The sequence below is a fragment of the Tamandua tetradactyla genome, chromosome 8 (genome assembly GCF_023851605.1).
Source record: "Tamandua tetradactyla isolate mTamTet1 chromosome 8, mTamTet1.pri, whole genome shotgun sequence".
NCBI lineage: Eukaryota > Metazoa > Chordata > Mammalia > Pilosa > Myrmecophagidae > Tamandua > Tamandua tetradactyla.
Genome location: NC_135334.1, coordinates 34,063,242 through 34,081,766, shown reverse-complemented (window position 1 = coordinate 34,081,766; position 18,525 = coordinate 34,063,242). Strand labels below are relative to the sequence as shown.

At 37.6% G+C, this 18,525-nt stretch overlaps 1 protein-coding gene and 1 pseudogene across 2 annotated transcripts in view; both read right to left on the bottom strand.

The window, feature by feature from the left end:
* Positions 1–18,525, bottom strand: part of SLC35F2 (solute carrier family 35 member F2) — a 74,271-nt gene that overhangs the window by 43,552 nt on the left and 12,194 nt on the right. The gene's annotated exons all lie outside the window — the stretch shown is intronic.
* Positions 57–2,120, bottom strand: LOC143643333 (SERPINE1 mRNA-binding protein 1 pseudogene; annotated as a pseudogene).

The window sequence follows — 18,525 nt, the reverse complement described above, 5'->3', positions numbered from 1 at the left end:
ATAAAACATAAAATTTGACAAATCAAGTTTACATATCCCAGTTGACCATGTGTGAAAATGCAAAGTAGGTATTAAAATTGATATGTTCAGCACTTTAAACCAACTTGTAATTGGGGGAACGTCTAGATCCTTAATTAAAAAATACAAATGAAGACAAAGCTTTAAACTGGTACACACTACCAGTTGTAGTGAGCAGCAATTGCAAGCAGCAATACAAAAGTATTCACTAAGAATGCATAATCTCTGAAAATTATGAAAACATCCCTCCTACCAATATATTTCTAAAGACAAAAATGACTACCATATTTGTTACATCTGTGTAGCAAAAGAAGCTCATTTTCAAAACAGATAAAATTCAGTCTTTAGGTGTGAATGGTATGAATGACAGGTTTTGTTTTGTTTTGTTTTAATTTCTTAGTTGTTGATTAAGTCATTGATGGGATCCTTAAGCATGCAAAACCTCAGAGAGGAGGGTCCACAAAAGAGCCTGGTTGCCTAATGGCATCCAGTTAAGCCAGAGCTGGGAATGCCTCTGGGTCATCTACATCAAGAACAGAAGCACTTGACTTGTCAGTCCTGCTGCCACAATTAGGACGTCTACCATGCCCATGTTCACCACATCTTTCCCTGCCACCACTTTCTGGGAGGCCAAGGTCTCCAAAATTGATCTCCAGCTGAGACGTTATATCATTTGCTGGCTTCTGGAAATGATGGTCCATAACTGAATCTTCAGCATGAGCCTCTTCACTCTTTGACTTATGAAGAACAAATCCCTTCTTCTACTGCCCATCAGCACCTTCATTTGGTTTTTGGATATTAAGTTCTACTTTTGCCTGGTCCCTATTTTGAATAGCCTTCCATTCATCCAGAGTCATCTCTTTTGGACCTTCTTCCTTTACCTCTTCAACTTCATTCTCCTTATTTTCCATGTCTGCCGCTGGATGTTCTTCACCATCACGTGTCTCCTCAGTCACATTTGATTGCTCCAAGTCACTGCAATTATAAGATATTTGTTTCTGAATATTCTGAGCACTCTGTTAACTCATCTTTGACAGTTCCCCAGTTGTGAGATCTGCTACCTCCACATCTGTCCTTATGCTTCAGCCACTGTAATGTGAAAAGGAAGATCTATCGCTTCCACTATGCCTATCAAATTCATGTTTGCCACAAGAATCAAATCCATCTCCTCAGCCCATTCCAAGTACACAGTCTCCTAGACCTCTTCCAAGACCACCATGGCCCCGGATAGGCCAGTCAATCATTGGTCTACAGGGAAAAAATATGATCAACTGAAAATTCTCCTCCTTCATCCTTTTCTTCAAGTGGCTTTTCAAATTGTCGTTCTCAAGGTGGTTGACTTTCTAGTCTCCTATTAATTATTTTCCCTTCACCCTGAAGTTGTTGATCAGGTCTTCTTCCACCATGTCTTATTCCTTCTTTCTTAAGTGCCATGGGCAGCTGCACCTCCTCTTTCTTGTCAGTCACACCAACGCTGGAGGGCAGTGGATTCTTGCAGTCTTTCTGGGACTCCTTTTGCAGCTGTTTGCCCGCCACATTGGAGTTGGTCTGGGCTGCGGCCTGAGCTGTGCTCTTGGCCCCAGGACCCCTAACGCCGCCCCCACTGGCTTTTTTTTTTCTTGTTCTCTGCCACCATCAATACCTCGAAGGGATCCAATTTGTCATTAAATAACTGATTGAATTGGTTTGTGACCATGCAGCTGAAGCCTTCCTTTAAGTGGTCAGGCATAATGGTGGCTCGGCAGCACGTTCATCCACAGATTGCAGCAGGCTGCGCTGAGCCAAGCCAGAAAAGCTTTTAAAAAGGATAATTTATTAAATTGCAAGTTTAAAGTTCTAAGGCTGTGAAAATGTCCAAACTAAGGCACCAACAGGAGGTTACCTTCACTAAAGAAAGGCTGATACCATCTGGAATACCTCTGTCAGCTGCGAAGGCACATGGCGACATGTGTTAGCTTTCTCTTCTCATTTCATAAGGCTTCCCCAGGGGAGTTTTTCCTATACATCTCCAAAGATCTCTGGCTATGTGGACTCTGTCAGTTCTAAAGCTTTTTTCAAAGTGGTTCCCTCTTAAAGACTCCAGTAAGCAACCCCAACTTGAATGGAGGAAGATACATCTCTATGGAAATCATCTAATCAAAACTTACCACCCACAATTGGGTGGGTCACATCTCCATGGAAACAATAAAAAAGGTCCCACCCAACAATATTAAATAAGGATTTTAAAACTTGGCTTTTCTGGGGTACATAACAGATTTAAATTGGCACATAGGGTTTATCATGTTTGGAGTACAATGTGCTTCTTGGAGATATATGTTTATGTCTTTTATAAGATTTGGGAAATTTTCAGCTATTTCTTCAAATATTTTTTTTCTACTCTGTGTCCCTTCTCACTCTGGGATAGCTTCATGTTATCACTTAAATCTCTGAGACCCTGCTGAATTTTTTCTATTCTTTGCTCTATCTGTTCTTCTGACTGTATGACTCCAGTTGTCCCATCTTCTAGTTCATTGATTCTTTCTTCTGCTTGTTCAAATCTACAACTGTATGCCTCTAGTGTATTTTAGCATCCATTATAGTATTTTTTTTTGTATGCTGTATGGCAGAGGTCACATTTCATTCTTTTTCCATGTGAGTATCCCATTATTGCAGCATCATTTGTTGAATTTTTGTTTGTTTTTCTTTCTTACTTTGCTTGTTTGTTTGTTTTGGGGAAGTGCATGGGTCAGGAATTGAACCCAGGTCTCCTGCATGGCAGGCAAGAATTCTATCACTGAACTACCCTTGCACCCCCCATTATAGTATTTTTCATCCCCCTTAATATGTCCTGTGTTTCCTTTAAAGCTATTGAATTCTTCTTTTTGTTCACCCATTGTTTTAATATCCTTTAGCTTTATATCCATATTTAGTTTATTTCTATCCATATTTTCCTTCAACTCCTTAATTGATTTAGATTTGTGTGAACTCTTTGAATTAGTTGTTTCTATGCCTGTGTTTCCTCTGAAGTTTTCTTTTGTCCCCTTCACTAAGCCAAATCTTCCTGCTACTTATTTTGGCTTGTGTTTTTTTACTGATGTCTGGGCATCTGATTATTTTGATGTGTTAACTCTAAAAGGCAGTTTCTCCCTCTTACCTGGCATTTTATTGTAGACTGGTTGTGTGTTAGGACTGTTCTTCAATGCTTGATCCACCTCATACTGAAACTTTAGAGCTGCCTATGTTTAACTGTTCCAATTTTTTCAGTTTTCCTGTACCTGTTTCTTGCCCTGGACATGGAGTGCAACTTTTAAGATAACCTTTTAATGTACAATTGTTTCACCTCCGGGTGAAGATTTCCTTTCTTCTGTTCCTTCTCTACGAGTTTTGTGCAGATTTTCCTCCCAAGTGGCTATGGCTTTTTCAACTGCTCTCCCATGCAGAGTACCTTATTTTTATTAGAATTTTCAGTCCTGAGGTCCACTTATATTACAGCAGAACAGTATTCCCTTTGTTCCATGAACTTTACTGTCTCTGGTAACTTCCATGTTAGGGTATCCCACCCCAAAGGGCTAGAAGAGGTCAATATTCAAAATACCCTGTGTTCTACTTTGCTAGCTGCTGGAATGCAATATACCAGAAATGGAATGGCTTTTAAAAAATGGAATTTAATAAGTTGCTAGTTTACAGTCCTAAGGCCAAGAAAATGTCCCAATTGAAACAAGTCTATAGAAATATCCAAAGGCATCCATCCAGGGAAAGATACCTTGGTTAAGAAGGCTGATAAAGTTCAGGGTGTCTCTTTCAAGTGAGAAGGCACATGGCGAACACAGTCAGGGCTTCTCTCAGCTGGAATGGCACATGGCGAACACGGCGTCAGCTGCTAGCTTTCTCTCCTAGCTTCCTGTTTCATGAAGCTCCCCAGGAGGTGTTTTCCTTCTTCATCTCCAAAGCTTGCTGGCTCATGGATTCTCTGCTTCATGGTGCTACAGCATTCTCTGCTCTCTCCAAATCTCCTTCATTCTCCAAAATGTTTCCTCTTTTATAGGACTCCAGAAACTTATCAAGACCCACCCAAATGGGTGGAGACATGTTGTCACCTAATCTAGTTAACAACCACTCTTGATTAAATCACATCTCCAGGGAGATGATCTAATTACAGATTCAACATACAGTATTGAATAGGGATTATTCTACCATTATGAAATGGAATTTTGGTTAAAACATGGCTTTTCTAGGGTCCATACATCCTTTCAAACCAGCACACCTGCTTTTTCATTTATGTGTCCCAATGATTAGAGACCAGGCTGGGTATGTGTACCACTTACCAACAGTTCCACAATAGCTCTCTTTCGTTTCCTCAGGGCCCTTTTGTATGCATGTGTTCAACACTTGGGCTCTGCCCTGGGTCCATGTGACCTTGGATCCCTGCTTGAATGTGTCTAGTGTTATAACTCACTGCTATGAGTGGTTCTGGGGTCCATGACCACAGCAGGAGGTGTCCATGCCAAAGTACTGCCAAGTCAGGCATCTTTTCGGTGGGTTTTTTTCTTTGATTCAGCATTTGTGGAGTCTGTCTTGTTTCTATCATCTTTCAGAGTTCAAGCAGGTGGGATTTTCCCTTTCATTAGTTGTTTCTGATGGGAAATTTTTCTGAGGATATCGTACTTTGCCATCTTGTTGCTGTCACCAAGGAGTTCGAATTTCTTAAAGAAAAAATTTGGGAAAATTTCCTCTCCTCCTTGGAAGAAAGCCTCAGAATCACAGAACTTTGGCACTAATGACCAATCTTCTTTAAGTTGTGGAGTCTGAGGCCCAGAAGAGGGAGCTGATTCAATGCCCATATTTTCTGGCCACTAAATATCTGCTTTCCCCTGTACAGAACATGGTCTTGGGATAATAAGTGAAGTCATATCAACAGTCAATATCTTCCCACCTTCTGATTCTCTTCTCAGTCTCATTTGCCAACATCCCTCTCTTCTTCCTCCTTCATCTCTACATTATGATTTTACACCAGAACTTACTAAAAAGTCCCCTTCTTCAGAGGATGCTTCCATCTCACTTTGCAGGCAGGAAAGAATAAGTCTAGCCTGATATCTCTCCTGACAATATTAAAACTGCTCCCCTGTATATCACAGGAGAGTTGGATGTCCAAAGCACAAGGCCCTGGAAATTTAATCAAGTGACTAATAACTTAATCAGATTCAAAAAACTGTTCACGGCCCATAATGGACTTGGAAACAATTATAGATGTGAAATAAGTGAGACTATTGTGTAAACCCTATTGACAAGATTCCTCTAGTAAGCACATATTTGCATTCTAAAATAGCAAAATTAAGCAAGCTATCCTCCAACTATAAAGCATTACTATTTTCTAAAAAAATGAGAGCCACAAATTGAATATGGAGATTTAAAGTTACAGGAATGCACTTCTCTTGGCTCCAAATCATAATGACCTCATCTATAATGAAAGAGCAAGAGAACAAGAGCTAGAACAAAAGTGAGAGAAAGAGAGTGAGCTGGCATGATATGAGTTGGAGAGGGTAGAAGTCAAAAAAGAAAAAAGAGAGGGTGGTGCGAGGGTATAGTTCAGTAGTAGAATTCTCGCCTGCCATGTGGGAGACCCGGGTTTGATTCCCAGCTATGCTCTTCTCAAAACAAACAAGCAAACAAACAAAATTCAACAAATGGTGCTATAGTAACAGGATACTCGCATGGAAAAAGAATATGTGAATTGGCCATACAGCATACAAACAAAAAGGAAGGGAGAAATAAGAGAAACACTCAGATTTATAAAGGGAGATACCGAAGGGCTCAAAACAATATTTATTGCTTATTGCTTCACATTTTAGTGTTACTTTTTAATCACAAGGCTCTAATTTCTGTGACTTTTGAATGGAGGGACTATCTACACTATAATAAAATCCGTTCCTCTTTAAGGGAAATTGCCAATGTCAACGTGCATCTAATCATAGGATACATCCTGTCATAGTTTTTAAAAGGAACTTCCACGGACGTGAACTTCAATGAAAGGATATGGTCCAACCCCAAGACATGTTTCCCACCCAAGGTGGCTTCACGCTGTCAGAGCCAGGCCACCAGAAAGCACAGCAAGCAAAGACGACTGATCACTGAGCATAGGGGCGGGTAAACAGGTAGAAGGCAAGGCTGAGTAAAGGTCACTTCTGACTGTATTACTAGATACTCTATACCTGCAGAACTTAATGAAAGAGAACATTTTTTTAAGACACTTTATCTTCCCCCTTTTTTCTTCCAGGAAAACAAAAGCACACATCTTAACACCCTTTCCATTCTACATCATACACAGGCTTTCCAATGAAACCTTGCCTTCTTTCATTCATTTATTCAGTCAGTCTGTAAACTGTGTACTCATCAAAGCTTATTAGTGCCTGATATGTGCCAAGCACTAGGTATTTGGAATTTGTCTCATATAGTTGCTGGTCCAAGACCCTATCTCCTCAGACCAGATGTGGTGGCTTATGCTCTGTGCCAAGACAAAATACCTCATCCCCCTGTCAAGGCACCCACAACCCTATCCCCTGCCATTTCACCTACCACCACTTTCCCTGTCACTATACCACCTCCCCATCCCTGCGCCATTACACCACCACCTCGTCTCCCATCATTGTACCCAGCACCCCAACCCGTTACTATCCCACCTGTGCTTATGGTTCATCCCCCTCACACACTGAACTCCAAAAGGGTGGGGACATTATTTCCCCCGTGATTAGTACAGTGCCTGACACAGAGAAAGTGCTTTTAAAGAATATTCACCATTGTTGAACCTTCTAAGGAGTTTCTGTCTAATTGAGTGACAGACCAACCACAATAATATGGGAATGTATTAAAATAGAGTTGTGATGCAGCCAAGAAGAAAGAAGAGCCAAGACTGCTCAGAGAAGATTCACAGAGAATGGGACACTTGATCACAGACCAGAAAGGTGACCCATTTCCAGAAAGATTCAGGAATGGGGAAATAACTATAATATGGTGTTTTGCCTAATTTAAACACTAGTCTTACATAACATATACATGAGACACAATGGTGATATGTATATGTTTCTTAAGCTCATCTTCATTTGCAACTTCAAATTAAAGCAGTGGTCCTCTACCTGGGTGTGTATTAGTATCATGGGGGGAGGGGAGGTTCTTTGAAAAAAAAAAAAAACACTGATAGCCAAAACACAGCACAAACCAGATTCTCAGGAGGTGAGGCCAAAACATCAGTATATATTAAAAAGTGCTCTAGATAAATCTAATATGCATAGTTAGTGCAAACTACTGAATTATTCTCTCCTTTTTATTTGAGGAAGGAAAAGGCATTCAAGAGAACTGATAAGATGCATTGTTTAAATGCAAATCACTTTTTTTTTCTTTATTTTATGTCTCAATAAATCTGTGCTGCTAGGTTGCACTTGTCAGCCAATGGCAGGATTTAGCATTAGAGTTACAAGACTTCTATGGAGCTTAGCTACTTTGGGAGATTTAAAAATCCATCACATCTGCCACCCTTAAGTACCCTGGTAGAGAATAATAACTTTCAGCACACCTATAAAAACTTTTGTACAAATCTGAAAAATACTCATTTAGGCCAAAACCTCACATTTAATACATAGATTATCCAGTATCTGTTACTAGAACATTTTAAATTATCTTAGAAACAAGCTAGAAAATAAATAAGTAGTTATTCTTTATATGTTGAATAGCAGGTTAGATGACCTATTATATTCTCTCCCTCTTTACACTTCTATGACTTAAAAATCTAGCCATTAATGCAGCATCCAAATCTAACCAGCACAAGTAGGAGTTTTGAAAAACCCACCTTCTGAAATTAAAAAGGCTTATTCAAAACTCAAAGTGGTTAAGAAAGCCAAATTTCCAAGAATAGAAACATTTCTGTAGGGGAGAAACTAAGACTACTCATAATGAGACATAAGAATTGCTTCCAGGAAGACTCTTTGTTGCTCAAATGTGGCCTCTTTCTCTCTAAGCCCAACTTTGCAAGGAAAACTATTGCCCTCTCCACTACGTGGTACAAGCCATTCAGGGATGAAAGTCTCCCTGACAACATGGGACATGACTCCCGGGGATGCTTCTGGCCCTGGCACCATGATATCAACACCTTTCTGAACAAAAGGGGAAAAAGAAGTGTAATAAAATAAGGCACACAAAAAAAAAGTTCACACAATTGAAACACAGGGAGCCCAGAATAAGAACGAGGGCCTTTAATCCTGTATAGTTTAATATAATCCCAGAATATATTAAGCTGATAATCAAAAAGCATTGGCAAAGTCCCTTCAGGGATGGGAGAAAAAACATGGAACTATTAAAATTTACCATCAGGGAATTCCTGATACTATGTCAAACATTAGGGACACCCAAATCAATAGACCATGCCCTTGATCTTGAGGTTTACTCTAGTGGAGCTTATGTAGGAAGCAGAGAAGCTTAGCCTACCCATAGGTATGCTTAAGAGTTACTTCTGGAGGACCTCTTTTGTTATTCAGATATGGCCTCATTCTAGTCTCTAAGTCCAGCTGTGTAAGTGAAATCATTGCTTGCCTCCCCCATGTGGGACATGACATCCAGGGATGAAAGCCTCCCTGGCAGCACAGAAGATGACTCCCAAGGATGAGTCTGGTCCTGGCACCATGGGATCAACAATGCCATCCTGACCAAAAGGGGGAAAAGAAGTATAACAAATAAGGTATCAGTGGCTGAGAAAGTTCAAAAAGAGTCAAGAGGCTACTCTGGAGGTCATTCTTAAGAAAGCTTCAATTAGACATTGCTACCTATCATAAAACATGCCAAACCCCAACCAAAACCATTCCAGCCAATCCTAAAGAGTATCTAGGGCAATATATAAGATTCTGCAAAGGTACCATGAACTAGGGTAACTTTCCAGAAACCTACAACTTCCAGATGGGTCCCTGGACCAGATAAGTCCTGAAACCTAGAGGGCCCAGCCTTTCCAGAACATCAGCTAGTTCCATCTCCTTACCCCATATTACTGACAGACGCTTCTAACATGAAAAAGTTAGAATGGCCATAGCCCAAATACCCCTAAAGAGTGGGACAGAAAGATCAAAGGGGACGGTGGAATTATACAGAAAAAGTAGGGTTTAACAAACGACTATGATTGTTGAATCATTAAACTGATACGTCTTTTAGTCTCCAGAATCTTAGAGCAGCTAGAAGTAAAAACCTAAAATTGTGGAGTTGTAACCTATACCAAACTCTGAAATCTCTTCTACAACTAATTGTGTGCTGTGCTTTGAAATTCATTGCTTTTTTGCATATATCTTATTTTCACAAAAAAGTTGATTGTGATAAGAAAAAAATTATTCCTTGTAGCCTCCTATATTCCAGAGCAGCTAGAAGGAAAAATCTGAGATGATGGTATGGTAGCCCATGACAAACTCTGGGATCTGTCCTGTAACTACTTGTTGAACAGTGCTTTGAGAATTCTTGCTTTTTTCTTTCCTTGCCTTGTATATATGTTATATTATACAATAAAATAAGCTTAAATAAATAAATATACCTATGGATAATCTAAGATATCCATTTTCAGGTAGTTAAGATTTTCATATATTAATTGTAAAAACATTTGTATCTTCATATTTTCCCGAAATCACGAAAACGTTTAGTAACATAAATCATTACTGTAGCAATGTAGCTATTCGTAACAACTTTCTGCTTGATATTTTGAGAACATTCACAGTTTTGACACCTGAGCAAATGGTATTTAAGTTAGTGTTTAATACTTAGAATTTAAGTAACTATGCTATTTGAATTTGTAGACTTTTTCTGTGTTGACTTAATTTTAAATTGCTTTATGAAACTTATCATGCAAGCACAGGTTTTATAATGATTATTTGGATACTTTATTTAAATATGCCTATGGTTAAGCTAACTAAGATATCCATTTTTGATGGTTCTATATGGATTGTTTGTTTTCTTAAATTAAAAAAAAAAAGTCAGTGCTACCTAAAGCAATTCGAGGATTCATTGTCTTCCCAATCAAAATTCCACCAGCCTTCTTTGAATAAATGGAAAAGCCAATCATCATATTTATATTGAAGCTTATCTAAAAGGCCACGAATATCCAAAAATATCTTTTAAAAGAATGAAACTGGAAGACTCACATTCCCTGATTTTAAAATTTATTACAAGCTACAGTTATCAAAACAGCATTGGGCAGACAGACCAATGGAATGGACTTGAGAGTTCAGAAATAAACCCTCAAATCTATAGCCAATTAGTTTTTGACAAGGGAGCCAAGTCCACTCAATTGGGAAAGAACACTCTCTTCAACAAATGGTGCTAAGAAAAACTGGATATCTATATGGGAAAGAATGAAGGTAGACCCATATCTCACACCATATACAAAAATCAACTCAAAGATCTAAATATAAGAACCCAAACTATAAAACTTCTAGAGGAAAGCCCAAGGAAGCCTCTTCAGGACCTTGTGTGATGCAATGGTTTCTTAGACATTAACCATGGGCAACAAAAGAAATAAATAAATGAGACTTTGTTAAAATGTACAACTTTTTTGCATCAAAGGGCTACATCATGAAAGCAAAAAGACAACTTAAAGAATGGGAGAAAATATTTGGAAACCACATCTACAGTAAGGGTTTACTTCAGCTCAATAACAAAAAGACAACAATCAAAAAAATGGGCAAAGGACTTGAATAGATACTTCTCTAAAGAAGATGTCTAAGTGGCCAAAAAGCAAATGAAAGGATATGCAACATCATTAGCCATTAGAGAAATGTAAATAAAACCAGACTGAGATACCATTTCACACTCACTGGAATGACTACTATTAAAAAAAACAAACAGATAATAAGTGGTGGGAAGGATGTGGAGAAATAGGTACACTCATTAATTGCTGGTGGCAAGGTAAAATGGTGCAGCCATTGTGGAAACAGTTTGGTGGCTCCTCAGAAAATTATCTATAAAATTATCTTATGACCCAGCAATCCCATTTTTAGTTATCTACCCAAAAGAATTGAAAGCTTGGACTCAAATAAGATATCTGCACACCAGTGTTCACAGCAGCATTCACAGTAGCCCAGAGAAAGAACCCTAAGTGTCTATCAATAGATGAATGGATAAACAAAATTTTCCATATACATACAATGGTATACTATTCAGCCATAAAATGGAATAATATTTTGATCAGGATGTTGATTGCTGAAGGTTGGGATGGTTGTAGCAATTTCTTAAAATAAGACTACAATAAAGTCTGCCACATCTACTGACTCTTCCTTTCATGAAAGATTTCTCTGTAGTATGTGATGCATTTTAACCAAAGTAGAGCTTCTTTCAAAATTAGAATCAATCCTCTCAAATCCTGTCACTGCCTTATCAACTAAGCTTATGTAATATTCTAAATCTTTGCTGTCTTTCAACGATGTTCAGGGGATTTTCACCAGGAGTAGATTTCATCTCAAGAAACTACTTTCTTTGCTCATCCATAAGAAGCAAGTCCTCATGCATGAAAGTTTTATCATGAGATTACAACAATTCAGTCATGTCTTCAGGCTCCATTTCTAATTCTCTTGCTATTTCCACCACATCTGCAGTTACTTCCTCTGCTGAAGTTCTGAATCCTTCAAAGTCATCCACAAGGGTTGAAATCAACTACTTCCAAAACTCCTGTAAATGTTGGTATTTTGAGCTCCTCCCATAAATCATGAATGTTTTTAATGGCATCTAGAATGTTGAATCTTTTCCAGAAGGTTTTCAATTTTCTTTGCACAGATCCATCAGAGGAATCACAATCTATTATAGCTATAAACTTACCAAGACTCTTCCATTCACTTGAACACTTAGAGGCATTGTAGGTTATTGGTTTAATTTCAAAAATGTGTCCCAGGGAATAGGGAGGCCAGAGGATAGGGAGAGAGAAAGGAAAGGTCTATTGGTGGAGCAGTCAGAGCACACACAACAGTTATTAAGTTTGCTGTTTTACATGGGCACAGTTCATGGCATCCCAAAACAAATACAATAATAAAGTCAAAGATCACTAATCACAGATCACCGTAACAGATATAATAATAATTTAAAAGTTTGAAGTGTTGCAAGAATGACCAAACTGTGACACACAAACACAAAGTAGCACATGCTGTTGGAAAAATGGCACACTTTATAAACTTGCTCAATGCAGGGTTGCCACAAACCTTCAATTTGTAAAAAACAATTATGTCTAATAGCATGGCGGTATATGAAAACTCTGTTTTATGCATGACTTTTCTGCAAACCTACAACTTCTCTAATTTAAAAGAAAGTGCAATATCTGTGAAGCACAATAAAGCAAAGCACAATAAAATGGAAAAAAAAGGAATAATGTTCTGATATGTTCAACAAAATATATAAACCTTGAAAACATCTTGTTGAGTAAAATAAATCAAATACAAAAGGACAAATGTATGATCTCAATGATATGAAATAATTAGAATAAGCAAATTCATAGAACCAGAAACTAGAATACAGGTTACCAGGGCCCAGGGTAGGAAAAGGGGAGCTAATGCTCAGTTGGCACAGTATTTCTGTTTGGGGTGATAAAAAAATTTTGATAATAGGTGGTGGTGATGTTTGCACAACACTGTGGATGTAATTAACATCGCTGAATTATACTTTTGAATGGGGTTAAATGCAGACACTTTAGTTTGTGTATACATTACTAAAATAAAAATTAAAAGATAAAACATTAAAAATGCCATAGAACTGTACAGCACAAATAGTAAACCCTAATATAAACTATTGACTATAGTTAATAGTATAATTATAATAATGGTTTCATTGTTTTTAACAAAGTTATCACACTAAGAGAAACCTGCAGGGTGGGGGATGTAATGGTAATATGGGAACTCTATTTTATGCATGATTTTGGTGTAGATCTACAATTGCTCTTTTAAAAAAAGTAAAAAATAAACAGCAAGCAGAAAAAGAACAAGAGAAAGGACAGATAAATGGCAGAGATATAGCTGTAACAACATATTGAAACATATGGGCTTAATTGATTTGAACAAATTTCTAAGAAAAATTGTAATAATTAGGGAATTTGAGCATGGATGAGATATTTTAAAAAGAAATTGTTAATTTTTAGGTGGAATAATGATTTATGGTTTATGTTTTCTTTAAGTCCTTATCTTTTGGAGATTTACACTGAGCTATTTATGGATGAAAAGATATGATACCTGAGAAGTGCTTTAAAATAATCCAGGAAAGGAAGAAAGTGGAGGGGTATAAATGAAACATATGAGTTGATGATAATTATTCAAACCAGGTGATGTATATATCGCAGTAAGCAAGAATCTCTACATTTATACATATTTTACAGTTCTCATAATGAAAAAAAAATTTTAGGGGAAAAAAAGCTTAACAGAAATCCTACATTTGCCCACAATATAGATGTTCAGACAAACATATTAGTTTTCTATATTTATACTAAGTTTTCTATCATTATAGAAATGATAGTTTTCTATCATTATACTAAGTGTAGTAGCACTTACTTTCTCTTGCTAATCAGAAGCTCTAATGTCTGATTGGTTTCGAGAGGAAAACAAAAAAATTCATTACTACTTAAATGCAATTGGAGTAGCTGTGTCAAGATCTTTCTAAACATACGACTCCTACGCAACTATGTGATAATATTATGAGCCACTGATTGTACACCATGTATGGAATGTATGTATGTGAAGATTTCTCAATAAAAATTTAAAAATATATAGATATATATACATATAATATATATGACTCCTGGCAGAAAAATTATAAAAGGGGTTCATGATTTAAGAAAAACCTGTGACTACTGATCCAATACAAAAATATCTCACATTGTGTTCTAGTTAGCATATGTGTTTGGCTCCACACAGTACTTGCAGGCTCCTTTTTAAAAGGCAGAAACAGTGTCACATTCATCACTGTTTATCCAGTATGGAACTAGAATGGACTACAAGAAGAAACCATTCTACAGTGTAACCTCGAAATGTTGTCAACCCAAATGTCATTCAACCTAAAAATTAAAATTTAAGTTTCAATGCATATTGAAATGGGACAGTGATAATGGAATGCTCTGCTGGGCAAAATGAATTCTAGAAAAAGGGAAACTTTGTACATTATCATATTTTCTCCAGTTCTATACAAAAGCAACAGTCTCCTACCACATTAACAAATTGATCTCATCTGCTTGGAAGGCAGATGCCAAATAAAAGAAAGGGTGTCATGAAGTGGGGGTTCATCTATTTTATTTTGTTCTAGATTCATTAAGCAATTTCTGATCTTATATTTGCTAAGTATATTTTCCTGTAAGGATGTTCTTTCTGTGACCAGCTGACATATTTAGCAGTGATAAATCTCATTATAAATTAATACACTTATTTTCAAATATAAATGTCAGTTCGAGCAGCAAGAGCCACTTTCTCCAGGACCTGATCACCCCAAATGAACTGATCTTTGATGTTCCAGACATATTGAACTGGAAAATTCCAACAAGGAACAGAAATCCAGATGTTCAGAAGTCAGTCTTTCTAATATATACAACTCTAGAAGTATGTTCATAAAGTTTTGCCAACTCTATGGTCTGATATTTAATGAAGCAGTGAAGCAAGCTTTTCTAAAACTGACTTCATAAATTATAACTTCCATTAGATTTCATTATATTAATGGCTATTACACAAATGTTGGAACAGGACACTTAGGAAATCAGCAAAATATTTTTTCCTCGACTTATCTTCACAATATGTGATTCTTAAACTACAGAACTGTTTAAAAAACTATCCAATTTTGCAAGAATTTTATAGCAATACAACAGAATTCCAGAGAAAGGCAAGTTCAGTACCAATGGATTATATCAAATCACTTGAGTTTCAACTCAAGATTCTTTCAACCAAAACAAATTTCAACCTTAGGGCATTCCCAGTTCTGTTACTTCCAAGAATTGTTTCGTTTTATTGTGAATCTGGGAACAAGAGAGGACCTAGAATCAATTAATCCAGGTGGAAAGGATAAGAGTTCAATGACTTTGATAGATTAAATTGCATGACTGACTGAAACTTAAAAGAATCACAGAATATGGGATAGATTACAGAATTTATATGTGTTTGTTTTCTTCTTTATACATTTTGCACATACCAAGTTTTCTACAATAAGAAATATATTTGAAAATTCTAGAACCAGGAAAGAAACAGGACCAGAAAAACAAAAAACAGTAAGAAGAACATCAGAAGATGACTGACTTCTCCTGGACTATTCCTTAGGAATCCTTGTGTTAAATCGGATTCACAGCTCACCTTCCCTCTTTTGTTTCACCCCAACCTTCTGGCCCAAGATTTTCTGTTGACAATTCAAGGCTTACACACTGCTGACTTAAGCTCCCTGAACTTGCTGATGGGGCATCCATCATCATCAAATATTATTTATTTACTACATTCATGCTAATGGACCCCATCAAAATACTTGTTTTTTTATAGTGCCTTGCAGTTTACAAAATTTTCAATATACTTCTCATTGGATTTTTGGACCATTCAAAATGCTGTGGGGTTCCAGATAAGGAAACTGAAGCTCAGAGAGATGAAATGGGTCAGCTAACTCATGGTGCTTAAAAATGGCAGAACCAGGTAAAGAATGCAAACCCCAGACACTAAGTAGAGTGCTTTTGCTAGTTCACTATATTCCCTCCTACGTGACTCTTAAAATAATTTCACAGAGAGGAGCTGTCCTTTTTGTTCTCTAACCAAGAAGTTGATGAAAATGGATGGAGGTGAGCATACTAATGCCATTTCTTTCTGTAAACACCTGACTTTTTATCTGATCATTGAAGATTACTTAAATAGTACATCTTTCTACATATCTGATAGTCAATAATATATGCCATAGTAACTGCAGACTCAGTTATTATAGAATTATAATTATTTTACATTTTATTTAGAATCCTGCATACAAATATACCCAATGTACTCCAATCAGTTTAATAAATATTATACAACCCTTCTGTAATACTTGGCAACTTTAAGTCATCAAAACATCATCCTATAGCCAATAAGGTAGAAAGCTACCATATCCAACCTCTGAAAAAGTATAGTTAAACAGAGAATCAAATGCATGCTAGAAAGGGCCAGTACTCAAGGCCCTGTTTGGCTAATGTACCTCTCACACACAGGCAGAGACAAAGTGTTAAGAGAAAGGGAACAACCTCTTGAGGTATTTGAGGGTAACTACACCTATGGAGTGTACAGAGCACTACACTTTCACACCTGGTCTGGTGGTTTGGAGCTATGCACCCCAGAAAAACACGTTCTTGAACTTAACTCCTGTAGATATGAACCCTTGTAAATAGGACCTTTTGAGGAGGTTATTTCAGTTGAAGTGTGGCTCTAATTCCTATCACTGGAGACCTTTATAAATTTAGACACATAGAGGAGAAGGCCATGGGCAAAAGCTGAAAGTCAACAGAACGTGGAAGAGAAAGGAAAAGCCAGGAGAGTTTGCCATGTGCATTGTCATGTGACAGAAAAGCCAAGGATCAAGGATCGCTGGCAGCCAGCCCCAGAACACCGGACTTCTGGGAGAAGCATCGCTCTTTGACGACACCTGGATTTTAGACTTCTCCTAGCCTCAAAAATTCCCATTGTTCGAGCCAACCTGCTGCATGGTATTTGATTTGGCATCCAGGAAACTGAAACAGCTACTAAACTATTGTCTGGTCCGATGGAACTTATCTATGCCAGGGACAATCAAATCACGTTTATACTTTGTCTTTTTTCAGGGGATGCAGTCACCTTTGCAGTAGTACACCACTCCAAGAACCTCCACCTTGACATCAGAACATGTGGGAATTTTCCTTGCCTGCTTAGTTGAAATAGTCCAACCTGGAAAGGCAACTTCAGCAACCCAGTCACCTTTATTACCATCTACTTAATGGTACCCAGTTTAATTCAGCAAATATTTTTTAGTAACCACTAGGCTACTGACACTGTGTCAAGATCTAGGAATATTGACAAATAGAGGCCTCCCTCACGGAATTTACAACGAACAGTGAAAATAAACTAAGTTTCAGTCCATCAGGCAATTTGATCCATCAACTATAAAAAAAACAACTATAAGTTTGGTGAGTATGATCAAACAGATGTCCAGGAGGATGGGACCTAACCTAATCTGGGACTTCGTGGGAAGCCTTATTCATGAAGTGATATTTCATCTGAGACTTGAAGAATGACCAAAATTTGGTGAGAGCAAGAGAAGAATGGGAAGTGCTGTCCCAGCAGAAGGAACAGCATTGTGAACTCTCCAGTGTGGCTGGAGCCTGGGGATGCAGCTCATCTAAAGGAATCAGCAAATTACCAAATCTCTTTCAAATTCAGTGAGACACCTGAACAGAGCCAGTAGCCATTTTGGGTTGATTTTTCCAACACTACTCGCAAAAGATTGTAGGTTTAAAGAGCTCAGAAAAGGTTTCCTTGCTATTTTATGAATTATTGCTTAAAGTTTTACAATTCACAAGTAGACCTTATTTCTTTGTGGTCTAAAACTTTTTCAATGGAACCACTAAGCATGGGAGACAGAATAGCCCCCCAAATTTGTGCATGCCCAATCCCTGATGCCTGGGAAAATGTTATCTCATATTCCAAAAGGGAAATTATCCTGGATTATCCAGGTGGGCCCTATGAGTCCTGAAAATATAGAATCTTTCCAAACTATTGTCGGAGGGAGCCTTCACTATGAAACGAAAGTTGCAAAGAGAAGCAACAGTGCTGGCTTTAAAGATGGAGGAAGGGGGCATGAGTCAATGAGTGCAAGTAGCCTCTAGAAACTAGAAAATGGATTCCCTCCTAGAGTCTTCATGAAAGAATAAAGCCCTGCCAACACCTTGATTTTAATCCAGTGAGTCCTGGGTTGGACTTCTGACCTGTAGAACTGTAAAATAATTAATTTGTGTTGGTGTAAGCCACTAGATCTATGGTAATTTGTTATGATAGCAATAGAAAATTAATATGTTAAATCAACAATTTGTGTGCTATTTTAGCACAATACTTGAATCATAATGTTATAGCTGTATTTACATTCATCAAATGAATTTCCTTAGTAATGAGATAATCACATCCAATAAACTGAGTCTGTTAAATAATTGCAGACGAAGCTGATGAGGAGCTGTGCTGGTTCGAAATGATGTATGTACCCTAGAAAAGCCATGTTTTAATCCTAATCCCATTTTGTAAAGGCAGCCATTTCTTCTTATTCTATTCAGTATTATATGTTTGAAACTAATTAGACATCTCCCTGGAGATGTGATTTAATCAAGAGTGGTTGTTAAACTGGATTAGGTGGAGGCATGTCTCCACCCATTTGGGTACGTCTTGATTAGTTTACTGGAATCCTACAAAAGAGGAAACATTTTGGAGAAAGTGGGAGATTCAAAGAGAGCAGAGAATGCTGCAGCACCACGAAGCAGAGAGTCCATCAGCCAGCACTTCGGAGATGAAGGAAAATGCCTCCCAG